The sequence below is a fragment of the Notamacropus eugenii genome, chromosome 6 (assembly GCF_028372415.1).
Source record: "Notamacropus eugenii isolate mMacEug1 chromosome 6, mMacEug1.pri_v2, whole genome shotgun sequence".
NCBI classification, from domain to species: domain Eukaryota; kingdom Metazoa; phylum Chordata; class Mammalia; order Diprotodontia; family Macropodidae; genus Notamacropus; species Notamacropus eugenii.
In genome coordinates this window covers 36928670-36955847 of record NC_092877.1, presented here as the reverse complement: position 1 = coordinate 36955847, position 27178 = coordinate 36928670, and the positions used below count along the sequence as shown (strand labels likewise).

The following is a 27178-nucleotide window of genomic DNA, read 5'->3' as shown; positions in this document are numbered from 1 at the left end:
AGAAGTATCACCTCACCAAAAGTTGGAATTGCTTTATGTGATATGAACTGTGTTAAAAATGAAAAATAAAAAAAAGAAATCCCATCTGGATTGTGGTTACTACTCTGGAAAAATAGCAACCCTCCAGAGCTAAGAGCCAGTACATAAAGCAAATGAATCCTTGATACAGGAGGGAGAAAATGGAAATGAAAGAAAAGAAAAAGATACTGAAAATGAGTGAGAAAGGCACTAAAGACCAATTATTTTAAAATGTTGTCCAGGATCAGGTCTTTCACAGTGCTTGTGAAATTATTTTTTGCAGTATCATCTTTTTCATCTTTAATTAACTTGTCAAAATTCTAAGGTGGTTGTCCAAGAATAACACTCAAAATAATGATATCCATTCCTCTAAGATTTCATTTGTTCATAATGCTTTTCCTTTTGAAGCACCTCCTAAACCAAGTGATGTTTGTAAAGTTCTTGAATATAAAAGAGAATCTATAAATCTAGTCTTCTTTGATTACCGAAGAAATAATTTTCAGTATTTTACTATTTAAAAGTCATCCAATCCAATCCAAACCAAAAACCATTTATTAAGTACTTTGTTCAAGGAAGACTTGGGGTAGGCCCAGGGAATACAAAAGCATAATGAGAAACATTTACATTTGTTTTTAATTTACAGATTTTTAATGTGCCTGGACTCAACTGTCTGATTTTGGTCAATAGGCACCACCAAAAATCAAACAGGTGAGCCCAAGGGAGCCAGAGTTGCACTGGTGCGGGCACTAAATTCCCCAGTATAAATCACAATCTCTTCACTTGGTTACATGTTATTCCTGTCTAATTTTTCACAAATCCTTCATGGAAGCCATCACCAAGACCTACCTATGGCTCTATGACTATCTTAAAGTCAGCATCCCAGCTGTGTTTTCTCTAGCTTCACCCAAAACTGACCCACTTCCTTTCCCAATCGTACATTTATTGTATATGCCATTGGTGATTTCTTTTATGTCATGACTCACATCCATGTAACATACTGCCATAGCCCTCTTAGACCTACCACAGATCTACCATGTATCATGAAAGCCCCTAGGTCTTCAAATATAGCCTAGATGACCAGGTACATGTTATTGAAGATTCCTTTTGAATATGGGTTGGTCCTGAGGATCTGTCCAACTCTCAAATTCAGTGATCTTGGGATTCTGGCATTTCCATTGACATTTAGCTTGCACAAAAACTTGATTCTTCAAAGATCATGAAATAGACATGAATCTCAACCATATGGTATCACTGGTAGAATACTGGTCTTAATGAAAGAGACTTCTGAATCAGCAGGTGGTTTAGTTTAAAAGCCCTGTGTAGCTTCTTGAATGCGGTTCACTCTCATCTCCTCCAACTCAGTTCTGGCTTTCTGATCAAGGCTGTTCACAGAATTTGTTAATTTTCTCATGATAAAGCAAATGACACAAGAACCAGCATGTCAATTTACAAATAACAGTGAATCAATTAAAATGCATCCAAAAGAATTGTAGGGTCTGAAAGAGTTAACTCACCACTACTCTCTGAAAATAATTTACACTCTGGGAGACATTAGTTGGCTAAGTTGTAGTAATATAATTTTAAATGCCTTAGAACTATATACCTAGACTCTCATTTAGCCTCAGGACAGCATGAAAAATGAAAATTCCTTATCAAATTTGGAAAACCATACAGGTTCAGAATACACATATTTTTAGAACCTTCTCAATATTATGGACTTTGGACATTTAAAAATGAGACAATTACAAAGATGGAAAAGTTCAACATTTTCACATATAAAATATATAAATTATGCCAAAGAAAATTTCATTACTGAATAGGAGATGTCTTCACTTTGCCATCAAAGAGGGCTGAAAAGATGGAGGGGAATTTTCAGACTTCTCTGCCCTTTTGCATGTAGCTAAGGTATTATTATTCTTGGAAACCATGGATATGAGAAAGGAAAATAACAAGGTGAATGTCAAGCACTTATTTACAGGAAGCATCAGAATGTTGCTAGGAAACAGCTTTCAACAAATTTCATGCCCCAGTCCATTTGGTTTACCTAAGGCCTCAAGTCCTTTGCTGAAAAGGAAAAACAAATACAAAAATTTGGGCCTCTAGTTGACAACACTATAGATGATACAATCTTCACACAAGCAAGGTCTGTAATCTGCCTCTGTGTCTAACCTGCAAACTGATTTGAACACGCATAAATGTTCCATGGCCAGCATTTTTGAAGGCAGAAAAATATAATAACATACATATTGTGGAAAGAAACCAAAGTAGAATTGCATATTAAGAAATATGAGCCACCTGATTTTGAAGTGGAAGTAGAAATGAGCCTAATCTCTCCACATACAGGAAGGGAAATCTGGTATAGCAGAAGGAACCTTGAACTTGAAATCAAAAGAATGGTCTAAAGTCCAAATCTGCTGCCAGCAGCCATGTGACCTTAAGTAAGCCACCTTTCTATGTCTGTTAAAAGAACGGACTATTAAATCTTTAAAAATGAGAAATACTTAGATTTTTACATTGAACACTTTTGCTTCACATTTTATATTTAGTATTTCACATGCTTGTGATAAGAAAAGAAATTTATAAATTTTAAATGTGACCCATGATTAAGAAGTGACTTAGTATGGCATAGTGAGAGAAAGTTGGCCTCAGAAATGGAAAGATCTAAGGGTCCCCCTCTGACCCATATCAACTGTATGTCCCTAGACAAACCTCTCAGTGCTCTAGACAACTCTCTGAGACAGAGGGGTGCTAACCTGCATTGGTGGAAGGAGTTTCCTTAGCAGAAAGTGCCCTGCACCAATTAAATCACAAACTTCATCCCTATTTCTTATAAAAGCTGAACTACCTATTCCCTGGCCTGTGAGGATCAAATGAATCTTTTTTTAAAAAGCAAAATAAGCATTTTGTGTAAACTCTAAGTTCATATTCTTTCAAATTCAAAATTTTCAAAATTTATAAAATCTAAATCTGAAAATGAAAGTAAAGGAAAGATGTTAATATAAATTAAATGTAAAGAAAGAACTTCTAAGTTGCTTTTTTTGAGCCACTAACTCAATATTCTATAAGTTTATACAAGCGGAGTTGCTGCCAAAGGCAGAAATGAAAAAGGCACAGGGCTGGAGTTCCATTTCAAGAATTTTCAGTCACATCCCTTTTACAATTTTAAAATAAACCATTTTCAAGTACACCCTAAACTCACTAAAATAAGAGGCACTCAGCTGTCGAACTTTAAATGAACGATCAAACATTTCTGTCAAAATCACCACAGTAACTAACATTCTTGTTGCCTGATTAAAAATAGATGACAAAGCCCAGAAGAACGCAGCACAAAATGAGCTCCTTACTCAGTGAGATTCCCAGACCAAGGATGGTCCCACGAGGAGAGCAGCCTCTGTTCCAAGTCCAACAATTCTTCCACTGAGCAGTGAGCAGTGTTCCCGAACAAGCCAGTTTAACCTCTGCACCTCAATCTTCTGGGCTGTAAAATGGGAGTTGGTGATACCTGACACCTACCTCACAGAGATGCGGAAGCTTATTGTAAAATGCTGTATCTAAGCTACCATGACAAAATAAATTCCAGAAGGTCTCACTCAAGCAAAACTCTCCAACTTACCGAAGCAAAACCTGAACTCCTATTGCCTTCAATTTTATTTTATGATACCTGGATGAACTCAGCTATAAGCTAAATATTACTACTGGAGCATTTTAAAACGAAAGCCTGAATCCAGGGTCTAGTAACTCACTAACAATAACTAGTACAATAGTGTTTCCATAAATTCATTAGCTAACATTAAGCTAAAAATAAATTGGGGTGTCATTTTTTAAGATGGTAACAACAATAAAAATGTACCCCACGTCTCTCCTAAAACAATAACTCCTATTTCTATAACGTTTTGAGGTTCCAAACAATACAATACAATGCATAAGCATGTATTAAGTACCTACTCTGTGTCTCCTCACAAACCCTTTGAGGTAGTAGTGAAAGTACTATATCCCCATACTACTACTAATCAAGACACAGAGAAGTTAAATGACCTAGCTAGAGTCATAGAGCTGGTGAGTATCTGCTGTAGGGCTCAAATGGATGGCTTTCTAACTCCAAGTCTTTCCACTCTACCAAGCTGCCCTCTACTATAGGCTGCTACAAAACCAGAGTTCTGCCTAAAATTGAGCTCTCCACAAAGCAATGATAATGAAAGCGAAAAGTAGCGATGACGATGAACATGAACAATCATCTTGTAATAACTCACATTTTATTGCATTTAATGAAATACTTTCCTTACAACTCAATCCGTCAATAAGCGTTTATTAACTATGTGCCAAGTTCTGGGGCTACAAAGACAAAATCAAAACAATCTTTGCTCTCAAGCAGTTTACATTCTACTACGGAAAACAACAGACCCACATAAGTAAATACAAAGTGGAAAGTCATTTTGAAAGGGCTGGGTGCCACTAGTCTCTGGAGAAGGGAGGTAAGGCCTCACGTAAGAAGTGGCACTTAATCTGAGTTTGGGAAGAAGGTAGGGATTCTAAGAGAGCAGTGGGAAGAGGGCACATTTCAGGCATACAGCATGCATAGATGCATGAAGACTGGGGAGGAAATGTGTCCCAGAACAGCCAGTAGAAATAGAGTATATGGCGCTTCACAGGACCATCAATTCAGAGCTGGGAGGTACCTTAAAGGGCATCTAGTCCAACTCCTCCATTTCACAAAGAGAGAACTAAATCCCAAAAGGGGATTGCCTGGGGTCACACAGCCACCTATTAAGTGCATAAAGCAGGATCTAAAGGGGAAGAGGGTATGATATACCTGGACAGGTTAGACGCCAGGTAGCAGAGGGTTGTGTCCTAAAAGCAATAAGGAGTCATTGCAGCTGTTTGATCAAGGGAGTAACACATATGGTCAGACCTGGACTTTTGGAATCTCACTCTAGCAGCTGTATCTGAGGATGTATTGGTGAGGGGAGAGGACGGATAAGGGGAGATCAAACAGGAGGCCACTTCAGTGTTTCAGAGAAGAGGTGATCTAGCCTGAACTTGAGGGATGGCCAAGGGGAGAGAATGGAACAGGTGCAAGTTAAAAAATCAAATGAATTTTTTTTTCTGCACTCAGCTAAATGATTGATCAGAAGTCAGGTGGAAACCAAGAGATAAGTTTTTAAAATGTGTGATGGAAAAAACATAGCAGTAACCTAATAGTAGCCGTAGTTGTAATAAGCTAGCATTTGTATAGCGCTCACTATTTGCCAGGCACTGTGCCAAGCACTATACAACTATTATCCCATTGATCCCCACAACAACCTTGGGAAGTAAGTATTACCATTATCCCCATTTTACAAATGAGAAAACTGAGTCCAAAAAGGGTTAAGTGACTTTTACAGGTCACACAGCTAGTACACATCTAAGGTCAGATTTGAACTCAGGTCTTCCTAACTCCCGACCCAGCAGTGCATCCACAGCACCAAGTAAAAATTCATGTGAAAAACAACTGGGACTTTGAGTGAACCACAAGCTCAATAGGAGTCATGGCAACCAAAAATACTAATGCAATCCTAGGCTGGATTAAAGCAGGAGACAGTAACAGAATGAGGAAAGCAATCATTATGCTAGACAAAGGAGTCATCCTACAAGCTTTTAATTTGTGTGAATTTAATTACAAGCACAAACGTATACACCAAATAATAATAATATCGAGAAACATTATATTTTAAATGGTACAGAAGATGCTGCCTACCAGTCTACTCAAAGAGCATATGCAAGAGAGACAGAGTGATGATAGGAGGCAGTAATATGCTATTTTCTCAGTTGGTCTCAGCTGCCACATGATTCTCCTCTTCCTGAGCATCTTTGCTGTGCTGAGTGTGATTCCAGAATCAATCAATTAAGAGGTATTTATTAAGTACCTGCTATGTAATAAAGGAAGCTAAGGGGTGCAGTGGATAGAGCAGGTGCTGGGACTGAAGTAAGAGAGAAATCTTTGTGAATTCCAAAGCAGCCTCAGACACTCACTAGCTGTGTGACCCTGGGACCGTCACTTAACTTTTTTGTCTCAGTTTTCTCATCTGTAAAATGAGTGGGAGAAGGAAATGGCAAACCATTCCAGTGTCTTTGCCAAGAAAATCCCAAATTGGGGCACAAAGAGTTGGACATGACTGAAATGATGGGACAAAAACAGGATGTAGTTCATCCACAGTATAGCTGACTTAAATTCATTGAGGGTAGCTAGATGTGTGACCATCTCCTAATTTATCTTTGGATTCTACATTCTGCTAAAATTTTTGTCAAGAGATCATTTTCCTTGAAAAAGGAAGTACAACGAAAATAAGAGTGGAATAATCCCATTTTTAAAAAATCATGCTCTTATAGCATCATACTATAGAGAAGGCAGTGTGGTGCATTGGAGACTTCACTATTCTGGAGTCAGGATACCTGGTTTCAGTTTCTGGCCCTGGCACTGCTGCAGTGACCTTGGGCAATTCACTAAATTGAATTCCTAAATTTCCTAAAATGAGGGGGGCTGGATTACATGGCTTTTGAGGTCCCTTCCATTTCCAAATCTATGATCCCATAAATTCTGAGCACTGGGTACTCCCCTTTTTTGATTCTCATTTTGCCTCCAACATAGCTTAAAATCACTTTCCTTGTCTTTCTTGTTTATTATTAGCTTCAGTTCACTTTGAGTTTTAGCACTTTGGATACAATTATTACAGGACCATGATACTCTTTTGTATTCATCCTCAGCTGCTTGCCCCTGCTTCCATCTATTCATGCCTTTTTTAAAATCTGAGTTTGTCGAAGAATTCTTCATGCATCCATTATCTGTCTCTTTAGGTATTTACCCTTTTTCAACCCTTTTGGAATCATTTCTGCTTGTGTGTTCTGAAATTAATTTTGGAGAGCCTCCTATTTCCAGGGACAAATTCCTCCTTTAAAATATTATTCCACTGGGCTTTATATATCCTTTCTCTGAATCCTTTGTAACATGCCCTCCTCAAAATTTAGGATACACATCAAATGCCCATCTTCTCTATTATAAAGTCCATGACAGAGAATACACTTGTTCCTAAGGTTTCTGGCATTTCCACTGGTGCAATAAGTTCCTCCTGGTGGGTCAAAATCAGAACTAGAACAGTTGCCCTTGTCACTTCCTATACATTTTGAAGGATGAAATTATTAGTAAGGCAAGTCAGTTTTGGGCAGAGAGAGATGGCCAGCAAATGGCTAGACAGCTGAAATTCCCTACCACTACAATGTCATATTTTCATGCCAGCTCTGCAACCTGAGGATTTTAGTTGACTTCAGGTCCAATAAACCCAACAATATGACTTAGGAGCCAACAAAAGCTAATGTGATTTTGGAAGGCATTGAGAGACATTACTTGTAGTCTCTGTACTTTGCCTAGGTCAGACAACCTCTGGAATACTGAGTTCTATACATCACAATTTAAGAAGGATGTTGATAAGATGAAAAATGTCCAAAACAGGTCAGTCAAGATGGAAAAAAAAACCTTGAGTTTATGTCGTAGTCAGATCAGCTGGAGATTGGGGGGGATGTTTATCTTGTAGAAAATAGACTCATTTGCTACTAGTGTCTGTGATAAAGGCCTCATTTCTAAAATATAGAGAGAACTGAGTCAAATGTACAAGAATATAAGTCATTCCCCAATTGATAAATGGTCAAAGGATATGAACAGACAGTTTTCAGAGGAAGAAATTAAAGCTATCTATAATCATATGAAAAAATACTCTAAATCACTATTGATTAGAGAGATGCAAATCAAAACAACTCTGAGATACCACATCACATCTATCAGATTGGCTAACATGACAGAACAGTTAGATGATAAATATTGGAGAAGATGTGAGAGAGTTGGAACACTAATTCATAGTTGGTGAAGCTGTGAGCTGATCCAACCATTCTGGAGAGCAATTTGGAACTATGCCCAAAGGGCTACAAAAAGGTGCATACCCTTTGGCCCAACGATATGGCTTCTAAGACTGAGATCATAAAAGTGGGAGAGTCCCACATGTACAAAAATATTTATAGCAGCCCTTTCTGTGGTGGCCAAAAAACTGGAAATCAAGGGGATGCCCATCAATTGGGGAATGACTGAATAAATTATGGTATATGAATGTAATGGAATACTATTGCACTATAAGAAATGATGAACAGAAAGACTTCAGAGAGTCCTGGAAAGACTTATATGAACTGATGGTGAGTGAAAAGAGCAGAACCAGGAGAACTTAGTGCACAGCAACAACCACAGTGTGCGAGAGTTTTTTCTGGTAGATTTGGAACTTCATTGCAATGCAAGGACTTAAAAACATTCCCAATGGTCTTTTAAGGCACAATGCCTTCCATACCCAGAGAAAGAACTTTGGAATTCAATCACAGAATGTAGCAGACCATTTTCTTTTGTATTGCGTTTTGGTTTGTTATATGATTTCTCCCATTCATTTTAATTCTTCTGCACAACATATAGTGAAAATGTATTTAATAGGAATGTATGTATAGATCCTATATAAAATTGTATGGTGTCTCAGGGAGGGAGGGGGGACGGAGGGGAAAAATAATCTATGTTATATGGTAGTGATTGTAGAACACTGAAAACAAATAAAATTAGTATAAATATAAATTATTAATATAAAAAATAATATTAAAAAATAGACTCAACTGGGACATGATGACTGTGGTCAGGTATATGAAGGATTGTCATGTGAAAAGGGGATTAAACTTCTTCTGTTTGGTCCCCAGAAGACAGAGTAAGAAGTAATACAGGAGCATTGGGAAAAGGAGAATTTAGGCTTGGTGTCCTAACACTTAGAGCTATCCCAAAGTGGAAGAGGTTCTCCCTCACTGGTTCTCTTTAAGCAAAGGTTAAATGACCACTTGTCAAACATGCTAGAGTGGGGATTACTTTTATGTAGACGTTGGCAAGCTCGATGGCCACTGAACTCTATGACGTTTGTGGTCTGCTGGCCAAATTCCTCATCTAATTCATCTTCTGTGGTACACTCCTACGAGATCATTTTATTTTCTGTCTCCATTGGTCCTCATTCAAAAGCTCACTACCATGTTTCTCCCCTCTCAAGGTCCCTAAACATGAGTATATATTCTTAATATACAATATCATCCCATATCTCACATTCATCTATTTTGATCCTTGTGAATAAGGCTTACCCTTACAGAAACAAATTCCAGTCATGAGTCCTATACCACTGGGTCTCAGTGATGCCTAGGTTAACTGTGCCTCCTCGAATTGGAACCCTTAGTTCACCTGATACCCATACTTTCCAACATTTATGCATATACATCTGTGGCTGTGGATTATGGTGCTTAGCTCTCTTCCTATACATTTTCTCCTATAAATTATTATTCTTCCCTTCTACAATTCTTCCTCTTAAGATGCATCTACTACAAATCCTGTCCTTGGATTTTAGAATCAATTGCCTGAGAACAGAATGGAGAAGAGGTGGTTCTGAAGCAATATGAAAAAAAGATCTGGAGATTTTAGTTGGCCACAAGTTTTAATATGGGTCAAGAGCATGACTGTTTTTAAAAAGGCAACATAATTTTTAGTTACATTAATAGTTTATGGATTACAGTATGCGTATCCTTGCATTGCTATACTGTTCAGCCTGCATTTGGAATACTATATTCAATTTTGAGTACCACTTTTTTAAACACTGAAAGACCCAATTATACCGGCCAGGATGTAATTTTATCTAGAAACCATGGCATACAATAAGTAGTTTGCAAGGAACAGCGACATTTAGCCTGGATAAGAGAAGTCCAAAAGGGAGAAAAGACAACATTGTCTTCAAATATTTTGAAGTGGTGTAACATAGAAAAGAGTTTGTACTCCTGTGCTATTTCTGAAGGTAGATTTAGAACTAATGGGTAGAAGTTACAAGGAATTAATATGTTAGATCAATGTAAGACCTTTCTAACAATTGGAGTTTTTCCATGGTGGAATAGGTATATTCAGGATATAGCAAACTATCCAACCATATTGGTACCTAGAAGCTAAAGGAACAACCTCCAGGAATACTATAGAGGGATTTCTGTAGTGGGATCTGAATGAGATTACTTTTAAGTTCCTTACTAATCCGAATATTCTGTGTGTTCATGGGCTTTCATGGGATCATAGAATTTGATAGAACCAAATTCCAGAATTTGAGAGTTTAACAGGATCATATATATCCTTAGATACAATTTAGTTCAATCTCTTCATCAGGCATTCTAACTCAAACTTCATTGCCCCTTCTACTACATGACTAGTAAAGAGGGTATCAACTTTTGGGGTCAGCAGGCACAAAAACAAGTATCTATTTTCAGGGTGGTAGAACAGAAGATGTATTTAGGTAAATAGCTTAAAATGGTGATTGGTGGATATTTCCATACATTTCGTGAGCTTCAGTACTACTCCTATTTCCCAGCCTTGTAAGTAATGACTCAAGAGCTCTAAATTCGGGAGACAAAGGCTCTAGAGAGATAAACCATTCTATGAATGGCACAATAGAAAGGAAGGAGTTCTGCCTCTTCTACTTAATTACACAATATGGTCTGTGAGATTTGTTGAAGAGCGGTCAGAAGCTAATGAAACTCTAAAACTTTCAAGCTGTTCCTGACTGTTTCTGGGCAAGAATAATTAGACAGGTGAACTAGATCCAAAACCAGATATGATCTTAGGCATAAAAGGGGAAAAAATTAAAAATATCACACATATGTTCACAGATCCAATATAAATCTTTAGTAATAATGATAATAAACCAAGGAAATGGATCTAAAATCTTCTTTCTTTTCTCCATGTTAAGGCATTCACTAAGTCCTGTCAATTCTGTTTCCTCTTGACCTTTCCTACTGCCACCATACAAATATCTTCATTGTCACCTGTTATATCCTTGCTATTGCCCACCTGTACTACAACAGGAAACTCCTGAGGAGTAGACACAACAATTTTAGTCCATTTCCTCTCTGATTTATCCTACACGTCCTGATAGATTGGAGTTCCTGATACTTTGGCAAATTTCCTCATCAGTAAAAAGATGTGATATAACTTTTATTCTCTACCTCACCGGTGTGTTATGTAAACCTTGAATGCTATATAAATGTTGGTTTATTATTTATTATTGTCACCAACATACTATTCCAACTCCTCAAAATCTTCAATAGCTTGCCAATACCTCCTAAATAAAACCTGACATTCAAGACCCTCCCAAGACACGTCCCCAACTTTTCCAGACCCATCACTCTCTCCCATGCACTCTACATCACATTCAAACTGAACAACTCCCATCCCATCTCCAGCTCCAAACATACCCCTTAAATTTTCCTACCCATGCTCTTTTCTTCTCTGTACCTGGAATGCCTCACTCCCCCATTCCAAATTTAGCTGTTGAAATTCCTGTTCTTCAAAGAACCACCTCAAATGCTACGAAGCATTACCTGATTCTTGTAACTATAAACAACTTCTCCCACATTATATCCCATAGCATTTTATATCGTCTTTATCACAGTGTAATCACAGAATTTCAAAGTTACAAGGACACTCAATGTTTATCTAGTTCAACCCAAACCTGAAAGATTTCCTCTATCAGTCAATCAGCAATCATTAATTAAGTACTTACTATGTGCCAGGCATTGTGCTAAGTGCTGGGAATACAAACAAAAAAGATTTTTAAAAAATCCTGGTCCCCAAAGCTCATATTTTAATGGACAGATGAGAATCACCACGTACAAGATATTTGCAGAGTATATGGGAGTCACTAATAAAAGGGATTGGGAAAAGTATTCTGTACAAAGTGGGATTATTATGTTTGTCCTTTGTTGCCAAAGAAGACCATGCCATCAGAGATATGATGACATGACTTGCACTTGGCTTTGTTTTGAGGGAGGAAGGGCTGTGCAGGTCACCAGCCTCACTTCTGCTCCAGAGCCATACCAGACAAGCAGTCGTCGACGTTATGCCTGAAGCCTTTAGGTGAGGAAGAAGCCTACACGCTCCAGAAGCTACCTGTTCCATTTGTGGTTAGCTCTGTCATTACAATGCAATCTGACGAGGCCAAAAGTCAAAAACCTGCTACTTCCTTCTTCCACTGCTAGGACTTCCTTAACATGGTGTAAGACAGAATTAGTTTCCTGCCCATCATACCTCCAGTGCTCAGCATGATGTCTAGTATGCACACAGGAGGTACTCAATAAATGTTTGGTGATTCGATAGCTGACTCGACTTTACCTTCCAGTCCACTAAACCCCCAAGTTCTGTCTAGATAAACTAGTTAGCCACACCTTTTCCATCTTACACTTGAGAAGCTGATTTTTTTAACCGAAATATGACTTTACATTGATCCCTATTAAATTTCATTCAACTAGCTTCAGTTCAAAATCTTCCAATCTATTAACTCTCCCTTTGAAATTTGCAATCTGCATTTATCTAAGTTATTAATAGAAATGTTGAATAGCATAGGAAAAAAGCTAAAATCACTGGGCTACTCAACTGGAGATGTCCTTTTAACATCACGTGAAACTATGAATGACTATTCCTTGGTCTGGTCATTCAAGTAGTTCTAAATCTCTGTATTCTATTTACCTACATACAGATCTTATTGCCTCTTTTAGCCTGTAAGTTCAAGGACAACAGGAAATATTATTTATTTATCTGTGTATCACCAGTTCCTAACACATTGCATTTTACATTGTTGTTGTTACTGAGTCATTTCAGTCATCCCTGATTTTCTGTGACCACATGTGGGGTTTTCTTGGCAAAGATACTGAACAGTACCTTCTCTAGCTCATTTTGAAGATGAGGAAATGAGGAAAATAGGGTTAAGTGACTTAACCCAGGGTCACAGCCAGCAATGTCCGAGACTATATTGAAACTCAAGTCCTTCTGAGTCTGGGACCAGAATTCGATCCACTGCAACACCTAGCTGCTCTGCATTTTACATACCAGGAACTAAATAAATATTTGTTAAATGTAGAATGTGAAGCCAAAAGAAAAAAAATCTTTTCATTTACCATTTATCCATTTTCATATTTCTTCGTATTTTCGGCAAAAGGTGAGAATACTTTGGAAACTTAGAAGTTATCTCTAAATTCCAAAATTCACTGCAAATCAGAATATCATGTTGCATAATAAAATAAAAAATTTTATAATTCTTCGAACATAAAACCAAATAATAACAAATGTAGAGCATTTGCATTCAGCTGTTGGACTCCAAGTACAATATAAATAAAAATCAATTAAGAAGCAATACTCTTACATGACATACAAAATCTTTCATCAAAATGATTTTGTTCTGCACCCCAGGGTTCATTAAATATACATTTTATAGCTCATGACTGAGAAATAGAAGAGGCAGAGAGAATATCAACAAAGATGCACGAGGAATCTTGATTAATGAGCCAGTCATATCTGTACTACCATGATGGCAGAGGAACTAAGTCTCAACCCACATTTCAAAAGCCTTGGCTATCTTATGGAGCTTTTATGAACCTATTACTTAATATGTGTTTGAAACCCAACAATATGCTGAATTATATAAGCAGCACAGCCTTGAGAATAGTTTCTGGTGACAACATGCCTGTTTCCCAAGCTGTTTATTGATCTGTTTACCCTACCCCTCCCTCTTGACTTTCTTCGTTGTGTTGATAGTACTACTGACTGTAAGCTATATGAGGCCAGGAGCTGCGATGCTTGCCATCTTTGTACCATTAAAAGCCTAACATTAGGGTTCTGTTCACAGCTGATGCTTCATAAATAGTTGCTGAGTTGGAAATCCAGGACATGGATTTTCCCATCCAAACACACCTCATCTGTAATGAACACCTTGATCCCCATTTCAGGAACACAATTGCATCCACTTGTCCTACCACGTTCACTTTAGTACATTGAATTTTGCCTATGGGGTACAGTAGAAAAAGCAAGGGGTTTGGGGTTAGCAAACATGAGTTCGAAAACTATCTATGACACCAGTTGAATAACCATGGAAAAGTCATTTATCATCTCTTGGCCTCAGTTTTTCCATCTGTAAAATGGGGATGATATTTGTACTACCTTTCTCTCGTGGTTATTATGAAGAAAACATTTTATAAGTCTTAAGGCACTATAGAAATATGAGTTATTTTTATGAGAGTAGTATTTGTGGATGATGTCATTTCATCATAGCCCAGGAGTTTTGTTACAACAATCTGAAAGTCTGACAAATTCCTATTTGTCGATCATATGAGCGAAATGTGAATGGCACACCAGTGATTTTTAACCATTTCAATAGGGCCATCTCCATGGAGGACTGTAGGGCCAACCAAGCTTCCCTTTAAGGAATCAAAACCTTTGTGTGTCCAATAGGTTCCTCTCTCCTTTTCTCAGTACTCATTCTTTCTGTGTCCTTCTCTGTTCATCCTTTAAATGCCAAGTCTGATGACTTGATTCCTATGATCTAGTCTGGTCAGTCTCCTGGTTGTCCTAGAAGCATACCAGATTCATTCCAACAGAAGTGTTTTCACTTAGATTGTTCCCTTCACTTGAAGGGAACAATCCTTCTTCTGCCCTCCAACCTAATCAAATATTACTCACTCTTCAGGGTATAGTCCAAATTCCACTTCCTTCTCGGACAAGAGAAAGACTTCCACAACTATCCCAGGTCCCACTGATCTACCTTTTCTTCTCATTATCTATCATGATCACAATTTTTGCCAAAAAATCTAGCCCCTTCTTATATACACCCAAAGATCATACAATGTTTTCTCATGTGAGTTCATCTTGTCACACACACCCCCAATTAGACTAGACTCTCCTTGAGGCAGAAAGGCAATATGATATCATGAAAAGAAAACTATTTGGTAATCAAGAGACCTAGGTCCAAGTCCAAGACCTGTCACTTCTGAGCTATGTGACCTCAGACAAAGTGACTTGAGCTCTCTGGGCTTCAGTGTCCTCAAACGAGTAATACCATCTACCTCAAGTACTTTCCTGGGTGGTTGTGAAGGAAATACTTCATTAAACATAAAATATTGTAGCAATACTGTCTCCTGCTATTAACAGACTTGCTGCATACAACAAGCCAAACTGAAAGGATTTTAGGTAAGTCTTAAGAAAAAGGCCAGTCAGTCATGCTTACCATGTGCCAGGAGCTGCGATAAAGACTGATAGCACACATACAAGCAAAAAGAAAGATAATCCCTGTCCTCAACAAGCTTCCATTCTAATGAAATGAAATATACAAAAGGGAGCGGAAACCCAGGGGAACAGGCAGAGAAGGACCAGTGGGGACATGACGGTAAGGTTCAGAGAAGCAGAAGCAGAATCAGGAAAGAAACAAAGGACAGCCACCCTGGGGACCTTCTTCAAAATTTAGGTTACAAAAGGAATTGCCCAATGGGAGATGGTGGCCACAGAGTCAAAGAGCTGTCTCATGGTGAGAAGGTTGCTGTGAAATAAGGAAGCTCCCAAGTAAGAGGACAGCTGAAGTACGGTGGCAAAGTCCAAATAATCTTTGTACTTCTGGGTTTTTTTCTTTTAAAAAAAAGTCATTTGTTCTAGGACCTCTTAAAGGTTTATTTTCATTTCCTATTCATTTTACATCAAACATGGCCACCATTTGTGATTTTAAAAGATGCTCCAATTCACAAAGAGTGATTCCCACCCCATAGCTAGTGGTGGAATTGCACAAATATACAAATTAGAGGTTATTCCATTCAGCCATCCATGCCTAGTCATTTTGTACCTTCAGTACCTTCAGTACTGGACCTCCCAAGACCTTGTTTGACACTCAAGTAGTTAATTCAGTCTTGTCTTAGATTACTACCCAGTCTAAGCTGTCCTGAGGAGTACAAATTCTTTTACCATGGTATATCTAGGCAACTTCAGCCCATGTTTCACTTCTGATCCAGCAATGCACTTCAGGAATTTTGCTACTATGAATATAATGACCCTCCCCCTCTATTTTCAGTTTCTTACTCTGAGAACAGAAATCCAATCAATATTACCATTCTGTCAGGAAAGCATGCAACAAATCACTGCCTTCCATCCTTCCCTCTTGACTTCTGAGGTCAAAGCTCTCTTTTGCAATTCCACTCCCTGCCTTCAAAGGACTGTCTCATGTTTATAACTTGTGCAACACTGTATATAGTGCATGGCAGGTACTTAATAAATATTTTTCCTTAATTCTCTTATTCATCCTAGAATCCTAGTCCAAACTATACCGTAAAAAGCATGAAATGTCAAACTTCTCCACCACTTCCATCCCTACCCGCCATGTCCTTGGCATAGAAAACCTATACAATTCAGAAAGTTTGGACCAGGAGCTAAGAAGAAGAAAGAGGGAAAGGATGGGAGGAACAACATCCAGAAAGAAGGGGAAGGAAAAGAAAAGCATGTCTGGTTTGTCTTGGGCTTTTGACCTTGGACTTTCTATGATGAAGCAAAAACTTCTGGGGTGGAAAGTTTTGTGAAATGGTTAAAAATTTTAGAGGTCAACAGTTGAGAAATATGTACTCAGACCCACTTCCTGCCTACTACAGGAATTTCGGCTCCAGCATCACTGACAGGATATGCCAACAGCTCCATTAAAAGAAAGGTCACTAAGTATGAAGCAACCCACCTATCTCCTCCTGAATGCCCTGATTATTAGGAAGAGCATCTTTATAGGCTATGATCCTGTGATACGTGCAATAGATAGAGTGTGTAATAATGTAACAAAAAAATCGTGCTGTTCCTTCATATCAACATTCTAAGTTTATCACTCTGTCTAAGCTCCATTTGAAATATCAAACATTCCTGAGGGTCCACTTCTGGCTCCACCACCAAGTGGCATTTCCTCTTTAAACCTCAGTTTCCTAGCTTATAATGTGAGAAATTTAGACTCAACGATCTCTACGTTATCTCTAGACTATCTATGCCACCACATCTTGAGGTACATTGATAGCAACATGAGTAGAAGCAACATGACATAGGATAAATGTACACATGTACTCTACAGCATGTGTATATACATTCACATATGCATACATCTACTATACAATGTAAGTATATATATGTATATATATACACATATGCTGCATAGTATATGTATACATCTACAGTGTGGATATGTGTGTATATATGTATACATATACTATATAGGATATATATATACATACATAAGGATACATATACACTATACAGTGTGTATATATATACATGAGTATACATATACTATACTGTTTATCTGTGTATATATGTGTGTGTATATATATATACAGTATAGAGACTATAGAGTATATATACACATATGTATATATATACTATACACATGTAGCATGTGTATATTAGACATATACAATACAGTGTATAGGTTGTGTACATATATACACATATGCATACATATGGTATACAGAGTGTGTACATACATTATATATACATTCTATAATATATGGAGTATATATACACACATATGTACACATATACTATATAGTGTATGTGTGTGTGCGCATATGTATCCATGTGCTATACATATACAGTACATGTATATACACTACACTATGTGTGTACACACACATATATACATATACTATACAAGGTATATATACACACATATGTACACATATGCTATACATATACAGTACGTGTATATACACTATACAGTGACTATGTGTGTACACACACATATGTATACATATACTATACAAGGTATACATATACACATATGTATACATATGCTATATGCACTACATCATTTATAGCTCACTTTAGTGGCAGAAAAACCCTAAGCTCAACCCCTGCCCCTGGCACATACTGATTGTGGCACACTGGGCAAACCATTTCACCTCTTGGTGCTCTAGGCAAGTCTCCAAGACCATAAGTTGCAGAAAAGGTGTAGAAGTGCATTGGCAGAGGAAATTCCCTCATTTGAGAGCTCCCTAAAAGAATGAAATTATAGGTCTAGTCAGTGTCTTTCCATGTATAAGCCAGAGTACTTTTGGAAGAGGGTGACTTCACTGTAATTCAGAATCACGTTATATGAGAATTATATGAATGAAGTGAAAATGTTTAGTTTGGAAAAAGAGAAAACTAAGGAGGATACTTCCATCTTCAGTTATTTAAAGGGTTAACACTGGGGAAAAGATTGGACTTACTCATTTAAGCCCCAAAAGTCAGAATGTGAGCCAACACAAAGAAGTTATAGGAAGATACATTTGAACTCAATATAAGCAGCCAATGTAAAGAATTTCCTAGCAATCACAAGGCAGCTAGAAAGCACAATGTCTATGATAGAGCGCCTGGCCTGGAGCCAGGAAGATCTGAGTTCAAATCCGGTCTCAGACACTTAGTGGTGAGACCCTGGGCAAGTCATTTAACTCTGCTTCAGTTTCCTTATATGTCAAACGATCTGGAGAAGGAAATAGCAAACCACTCCAGTATCTCTGTCAAGAAAATCCCAAATGGGGTCATGAAGAATCAGACACGATGGAATCAACTGAACAACAACTGTCAGAACTGCGTAAAAACAGAAAAAAATAAAGAATGAGTTCTCCATCACGAGATTATTCAAACCAAGGCTAGATGACTAATTGTCAAGCATGGTATTAGAAAGATTTATGCTTCAGGTAGAGGCTTCTGACTGCCCTTCCAATGCTAGGTATCTACGGTGTCATGGCAGGGTGAAAAAAAATATTGGACCAAAAGTCAGAAGACCAAGGTTCAAATTCTGTCCCTATAAATTACAGAATTAGAACTGCGACATCAAAGAGACCCCATCACCTTTCTGGGCCTCAGGTTTCTCTTCTATAAATAACAGGAGTTGGATTATAAGAGCTCCAACTCTAATTCCTAAAGATCCTATCATTTCTATGGTTTATTAAAAGTTTACTGGATGTATGCACACATGCAAATATATGGATAGATAGATAGATAGATAGATAGATAGATAGATAGATAGATAGATAGATAGATAGATAGGTGATAGATAGATGATAGACAGACAGACAGACAGATAGATAGACAGACAGACAGACATAGATAGACAGACAGATGAACAATAGAATTCTATCGATATAAGGATCTTCAAAAACAGAAAGGACATCAAGGTCATTAAATACTGGTGCCTGCAGCTCTTGAAGCCTAATGGGAAGACACTCTCAGTGTATCACAGAGCCTGTCTAGTGACCAGGTTAATATTATTGTGAAAATGAGACAAATCAGCCAAGAGGCAGTAAAGTTTCCTTTGGTATGGAAGGGAAAGGTAGCCATGAATCTTCTCCTTTAAAGCCACTGGAAATCAGAGAACCTGTCCAAAGAAATACTTTAAAGACATTATGAAAGCTTCGATCTCCAGGCAGAATATATGATCTCCAGCATGGAATTGAAAATCAATAACGCCTCATTCATACCAATTTCACAAAAAACAAGACTGCCAGCCATGATGAAATGGACACTCCTGCATCTATCAGACTATTTTCAACTCTCTATATTTCCCCAAACTCCAAATCATCTGTTACTATAGGAAACAATCTCAATCACTAGGGAAATATCATTTTAAACTCTTGCACGTCATGTATGTATCATGGTTTCCCAGATGTTACAACACAAACGGCACCAAAACACATGATCACAAGTATTGTAGCCTAAAGGAAGGATGGAAGTGACTTTTTCTGATACTAATTTTTTGTCTTTCATCTGAATGTAGAGACACCTCCCCATGTAAATTTTCTTTTGGAATTTCTATACTTTTTGAATGTTCTCATTACTACTAATTAAGCTGTAATAACTTGATTTGTTGTCAAGACAGAATAATAAAATGAGTTGGAAATTACTTCATTTGGTATCCCAGTCACCTAAATATGAATCACCTCTTTAGCATACTTGATAAGTGTTCATCTAGTCTTCATTTAAAGACCTTTAGGAATAAAAACTCATTAGTTCCTCAGATAGCCCATTCCACTTTAGAACACCTCTATCAGGAAGTCCTTCCTAAAAGCAATCTGAAATCTGCCTCTCTGCATCTTTGGCCCTTTGTTCCTACTCTGGGCCAGAAGTCAAACAGAGTAAGTTGAAATGTATGTCATTTATACTTAAGTTCATCTGGGTAGGAATACTCTTCATAGCATCACCAAACAAATTCAACTTGAAGACCATCAGGGAATGGAAATTCACTACATAATGGAAGTACAACCTTGGGCAAGAGAATCTTAGAATAGGAAGGGATCTTGAAGGATAAGTAGCCCAATCTCTACTAAGGAGGAACCCCTCGTGCCATCCTCTGGATTTACTCCAATATATTCATTTCTTTCCTACATTGTGGTCCCCCAAACCAAACACAGTACTCCATCTGTGGCCTGACCAAGGAAGAGCATAGCAAATGACTACTCTCATTCTAGACACCATATTGCTCTTAATGTAGCCAAAGACAGCAATAGCTTTGAATGTCACCTCACACTACAGATTCATGCTGAGCTTGTCATTTACTAAAATCTCCAGTTCTTTTTCACAAACACTGTTTTGTAGCCATGCTTTCCTCATCTTGCACTTGTGAAGCTGGTTTTTCAAATCCTAGTGCAGAACTTTGCATTATCCCTATTAAATTTTATCTTAGTTAACCCACTCTATCATTCTAGTTTGCCATGGTCTTTTTAGAACCAGACTCAATCATTCCAATGAGATAATACATGGATCAAAAGTGTCTTGCAAATCTTAAAGTTTTATGTGTTTGCTATTGTTGTTGCATTATCATCACCCAACATGTTAGTCATCTCCCTAAATTTCCTATCATCTGCAAGTTTGACAACCCACAATTCACTCTGTATCCTTCAATATCAGTACCTTCATCCAAGTCACTGATAAAAATGTTGACCACTAAAGAGTCAAGGACAGATCCTTCTGGTATTCTGAGAGACACACCTCTAAGATGACAATGACTTATTAATGACAATTCCTTGGATCTCAGAATTCAATTAGTTCTTAAATCACCTGTTATCACATAGCCCATATCTCTCCATCATAAAATGAAATGCAGCATGAGAGATAGTGCCAGATACTTTACTCAAAACTAAGTGAAATCTATTTACCACATTCCCTTGGTCTACCATTGGTCTTGATTTTTAAAAAAAAGTAAGGGAAGACAATCTGGTGTAACCTATTCTTAATTAGGTCATGCTGACTTTTAGTGATTACTGCTTCTCTTTCTATATGCTCACAAATATCTCCTTGATAATATATTCTAGAATTTTGAAAGAAATAAAAATCAAACTTGAAGTCTAGAGTTTGAAGACTCAATCCTCTTTCTTTTCTCAGAATACTGGGAGAATATATGTCAATCTGCAGTCTTGTGACATCTCTTGGGTCTGACAAGATCTTTCAAAAATCACCAACATATAACTCAGCAATCACACCTCCAATTTCTCTTAGTAGCATAGGATATATTTTGCCTGGTTCTACTATCTTTAAGTCATAGAGGATAGCTAGATGATGTCTAGCTATCTCATCCATTATCTTTGGATTAAAGCCCTCACTAAATGCTTTTGTTTCATCTTTTTCAATCAAGAGATCATTTTTCTTGGAAGAGAAAACAAAAGAAAAATGCACATTCTGCATTTGTGTACATATATTTGAGGTAATGGTGGTTAGTGCAATCTCCTATCCATTATGGAGAACCTCTGCTTCCTATGTCTTCCTACTTTTCTCCTTTGTAGGTCTAGCAATAATCTTAAGCAAGCTGCTTTCTCCCTTCCCTTCCTTTAAATGTAAAGTCTTTTGATAAGATCTTCAGGTCTTAAGCAAGTACATTCTTTTCAGTCTGTATTAAATGTACTCCCATCCCTGGTCCCAAAGACCATCATTTCTTTGTCTTTAGCCAGAAGCCCAGATCTAGCTTCCCCACATCATTTTCTCAGTTTATGTCATTCATTTCCATGGTTGTCTTTTCTGATCCAAGGTTTCTCCTTTAGCTGGAGACAGTGATAATAATACCCACACTATTCTACATATTTAGTCTTATATCAATGAAATTGCCAAAGACATATTTATAAAATTGGGCAAAACCATAATATCATTTAGAGGAATAAATGGTCAATAATATCAAAGCATAGAATGAATAAATTAAGTGTGCATTTTTAGGGAAATAATATTACAAAGCAGTTATTATCAAAACTAATTGGTACTACACCTCACCTCTATCAGATTGACTATTATGACAGAAAAGGAAAATGACAAATGTTGGAGGGGATATGGAAAAATAAGGACACTAGCACTGTTGGTAAAGTTGTAAACTGATCCAGCCATTCTAGAGAGCAATTTGGAACTATGCCTAAAGGGCTATCAAACTGTGCATACCATTTGATCCAGCAATAACACTACTAGGTTTATACCCCAAGGAGAGTTTAAAAAAGAAAAAAGAAAAAATCTTACAGGTACAAAAATCTTTATGGCACCTCTTTTTGTGATGGCAAGGAAATGGAAATTGAGGGGAGACTGATCAATTGAAGGACAGTTGAACAAGTTGTAGTATATGATTGTGATGGAATACTATCATGCTATAAGAAATGATGAGTAAGATGATTTCAGAAAACCCTGGAAAGACTTACATGAACTGATGATGAGTGAAATGAGCAGAACCAGGAGAACATTGTACACAGTAATAGCAATATTGTACAATGATCAACTGGCTTAGCTAATCTCAGCAATACCAACACAAACTCAAAGGACTTATGATGAAAAATGCTATCTACCTCCAGAGAGAGAAGTGATGGTGGCTGAATGAAAATTGAAACATAGATTTAATTTTTTCTTTATTGGGGGGGGGTCTGCTTTTCCTTTTACAGCATTGCTAATATGGAAATGTTTTACATGATTGTATTTGTATAATCTATGTCAAATTGCTTGCCTTCTCAAAGAGGGGATGAAGGAGGGAGGGAAAGAATTTGGAACTCAAAATTTAAAAAAAAAAACAAATGTTAAAAAAAATTTGTTTACATGTAATTGAGAAAAAATAAAATATAAAAAAGCTAATTGGTACTAGATTTTTAAAAATATAAAAGTTAATCAGTGAAAGAGATTAGATAATAAAGACCCAGCACCAAATATGCCTAGCATATGTGGTATAGCGTAGCAGTGCAGTAGAGTGAGAAGAGTGGATGAGGATTCAAATCCCAGTTTTCTCATTTATTCCCACTATTAATAAGAGAAATTCAAATTAAGATACGTCTCAGGTTGAATTCCCCAACCATCCAATGAACAAAACCGACAAAAAAGGAAAAGGACAAATGTTGAAGTGCTGTAGAAAAACAGGGATGTTAACACTATCGGTAGTGCTATGAGCTACTCCAGACATTCTGGAAAGTAAGCTAGATGTAGGCCCAAAATATTACTGAATAGTGCATATTCTTCAGCAATACTACTACCAGTAACCTCCCAAAGAGATTAAATATACAAGAAAGGGTCTTATATGAGCAAAAATGCTCACAGCACCTCTTTTTGTGGAGTCAAAAAACTGTAAACTAACAGTGCCTATCAGGTGGAGAACAGCTGAAGAAATTAAGGTGTATAAATGTGATGGAATCCTTTCTTTCCTCTTCTTAACTCTCTACAATTGGATTCCAGTCTCATTATTCAACCAAAACTGTTCTCTCCAAAGTTACTAACCATCAATTACCAAATCTAATGGTTTTTTCACCCCTATCCATATCCCTCTTGACTTTTCTACAACCTTTGACACTATCAGTCACCCTCTTCTCCTTGATGCTCTCCTCTCCAGGTTTTTTTGACATTATTTTATCTTTGTCCTCCTTTTCCCTATCTGACCACTCCTCAGCCACCTTTGCTGGATCTTCCTCCAGGTCACAGTCACTTAAAATGGGTGCCCCACAGGACTCCAATCCTGGGCCCTCTTCTCCCTTTATTTTTAACTTGATTACCTCCATAGTTCCCAAGGGTTCTTTTACCCTCTCTATATTAAAGATTCTCAAATGTCCTTGTCAACGTTTACCTTTCTGCTTCTCTCCAGTCTTCTATCTCCAACTGCCTACTGGACATCTTGAACTGGATCTCCTGCATACATCTTAAACTCAACCTACCCAAAACACAACTCATGATCTTTCTCCAAAAATCTCTCCTTTCTTCCTAATTTCCCTGTTACTGTTGAGTACTACTATCTTCCCAGTCACTCAGACTCAAAACCTAAGTATCATCCTTAACTCCTTATACTTTCTCACTCATCCATATTCAGTCTTTTGCCAAGGCTTGTTGATTTTACCTTCATCAGACTTCTCGTATACTTTCCCTTCTCTCTCCTGACATTGTCACTCCCCTGGGGCAGGTTCTCATCATCTCCTGCCTCCACTATTGCAACAGTCTGGTGGTTGGTATCCCCTCCACAGATCTCTTTCCTCACTCAGCTCTCAAAGTGAGAGGAAAAATGACAAGTAAAACCATATCAACTCCCCTACTCAATAAGCTCCCTTTCACCTCCAGGATCAAATATAAAACCCTCTGTTTCCTGTTTAAAGACCTTCATAACGTTCTCCCTCCCATCTTTCCAGGTTTCTTATACCCCTTTCACATAATATGTGATCTGCTGACACTGGACTCCTTACCATTCCTCAAATAAGAAACTCCATCTCCCTACTCCAGTCATTTTCTTCTGGCTGTCTCTCATGGCAGAGATGCTCTCCCTCCTCTTTCTAGTCCTTGGCCTCCCTGGCTGCCTTTAAGTACCAACTACCTTCTACCAGAAGCTTTTCCCTATCTCCCTTAATTCTAGAGCCTTCCTGTTAACTATTTCAAGTTTACATTGTATATAGCTTGATCATTCACCACTTTTTGCATGCCATCTCCTCAGTGAGACTATGAGCTCCTTGAGAGTAGGAGCTGTCTTTGACCTTTCTTTGTAGCACTGTGCATAACACCTGGCACAGAGAAGGTGATTAATAAATGTTAACTGATTATTGTGCCATAAGAAATAATGGAAGAAGATTTCAAAGAAACCTTGGAAGACCTTCATGAACTGAAACAGAATAAAGTGAACAAAACCAGAAAAAAAAAAACAGCTTGTACTATAGCATCAGTACCGTAAAAATTAACAACTGTAAAAGACTTAAGAATGCTGATAAACACAATGATTAACCGTGATTCCAAAGGACTGATGATGAAGAATGCTGTCCATCTCATTACAGAGTAGGGAAGGACAAACGTGAAAAATGAGACTTCTTGAACATGGCCAATGTGATGAGTTGTTTTGTTTAACTATGAATACATATTACAAAGGTTTTGCATTTTCTTTGAGGAGAATAGATGTAGAGGGGGGAGGGAAAATACCTACTTGGTAACTAAAAATAATAATTAAAATGTTAAAAAGAGAAAAGAATCTGGCAGGCCCACAAGGTTAATCAAGGGTGTGATATTGATACTTTAAAAAAAAAGGCAAAATAATTTTGAGCTTCATTAAATGAAGTATTATAACAGTCCCAAATGTATTCTGCTTTGGTCAGCAAATTCACATACAAATGAAGGGAAGTTTATTGTGGAGTAAGAAATGAAAAAAACGAGGAAATCAGAAAAACTTGAGAAGAGCTATAAGAACTAATGCAGAATGAAGTAAGCAGAAACAAAGGATTAATATGTACAGCATTACAATAATGTAAAAGAAAATGTCACTAAGAAAAGTTAAACTCCTGAGTATTTGAGAAGCTAATGATTACTTTGTAGAAGATAATATATTATAATATATAATAAATATACATAAATATATTTCCCTTTTCACAAAAGAGAGGAAGGGGGTTATCAGAGCAAAAGGTTGCATACTTGGTCAGATATCGTCGCTACTGGTTTTCTTTTTCACAGGCGTGTGTTTAATCTGGAGAAGAGCATTTTTTTTCTTTTTTCCCCAGAGATGTTTGTGATGCAAGGAAAAGGGCATCAATAAAACTTTTTTTTAATTTTAGGTAAATAAAAATGAGAAAAGACTGAACTGGATGTCTCTACAGACTCAGAACTCTCATTCTATAAATATACATTCAAGACTATCGCATGTCTGAAAAGGACAAAGGAATAAGACAATAATCATAGAATTGGATAGCATTGCAGGTACAAGAAGAGATCACAGAAAGCAGAGGCTGATTTTGTCCTCAATTATCGCTACCCTATCCATAAAGTTTTTAAATAGAAACAGGAAGGAAGTTTTAATATCTCATCCTCAACATCAGAATTCCTTTTCTTATTCTTATCCTCACCAAAGCTAGAGAGAGCTCTAGAAACCAGTAAGCATGTGCAAACAGAACCACAAAGAGGCAGGGTTAGCCACACATCCCCAAACATAGACTGCCAGGAAAAAAAATAAAATAAAATGCATGTCAGCACTTTAGAGTTATCAGTTTTCAATTCAGCGAAGTGATTGACATTGACTTGTGAAAAATGTGACATGTTCATTGGAACGGTGATCATCAAGAAGAATCTTAATGTTCTGGTAGAGTCAGAGCATGCTGCAGCATTAATGGAATAGACAGGTCATTGATAGTACTCTGAGACCAAGGGACTGTATGTCAAATTCCTATTCATTTAATATTGTCTTCTATGTCCTTATGCAGCTCCACATATATCCCTTCCTTGAGCTTGTCCTGCACATGGTTCTGTCTATGTATCGTCTAGAAAAGTGGTAATCTCTGAGGAGAGATTCACTGGTCTATGTCTATGGATTGCATGGAGTGAGCAGAGATTATGACCTGGATTGATTATATCATGATGGGAAATTGCTTCAAGTGCCAAGCTCTGCTAGTTAGCATTTACTTATATATGTCTGAGAGTGTTTTCTAAACAGTATCAGAGACAGAAGAGAATAGGTAACTTCAAAGATTCTCTAGCAAGTAAGTGAACAAAATGCAGGAAAAACTCAACATCCATGTGAAGATTACATAAAAAGTAAGAATGAAACTGGAGACTTAGAAGCTAAATAAATGAACAAAAACCTAAAACATCTTGAAACGCTACAAATTATATCTGAGGACATGGATAAGTTGAAGATATGTTCCCATTCAAAAAGGATTAAAAGAATAAGTAATAATTGATTTTTTAAATATTTTTAAGCAATCAATAAGCATTTGAGTGATTACTATGTGCTAAGCAAAGAGCACATAAAGACAAAGAAGTGAAAACAGCTAGATCCTCCAGGAGTTGAAGTTCAAATGAGGAAAA

The 27178-nt window shown here is 37.3% G+C and overlaps 1 protein-coding gene across 9 annotated transcripts in view; it reads right to left on the bottom strand.

Annotated features, from left to right (window-relative positions):
- Window positions 1-27178, bottom strand: part of STK33 (serine/threonine kinase 33) — a 283094-nt gene that overhangs the window by 238489 nt on the left and 17427 nt on the right. For 2 of the 9 annotated variants that reach the window (XM_072619515.1, XM_072619508.1), the window contains exon 1: window positions 3363-3502. The exons of the other annotated variants lie outside the window; for them this stretch is intronic. The gene's annotated coding sequence lies outside the window, so the exon portion shown is untranslated. Of the gene's footprint in view, window positions 1-3362; window positions 3503-27178 lie in introns of those variants that run through there. 9 annotated transcript variants of the gene reach the window in all.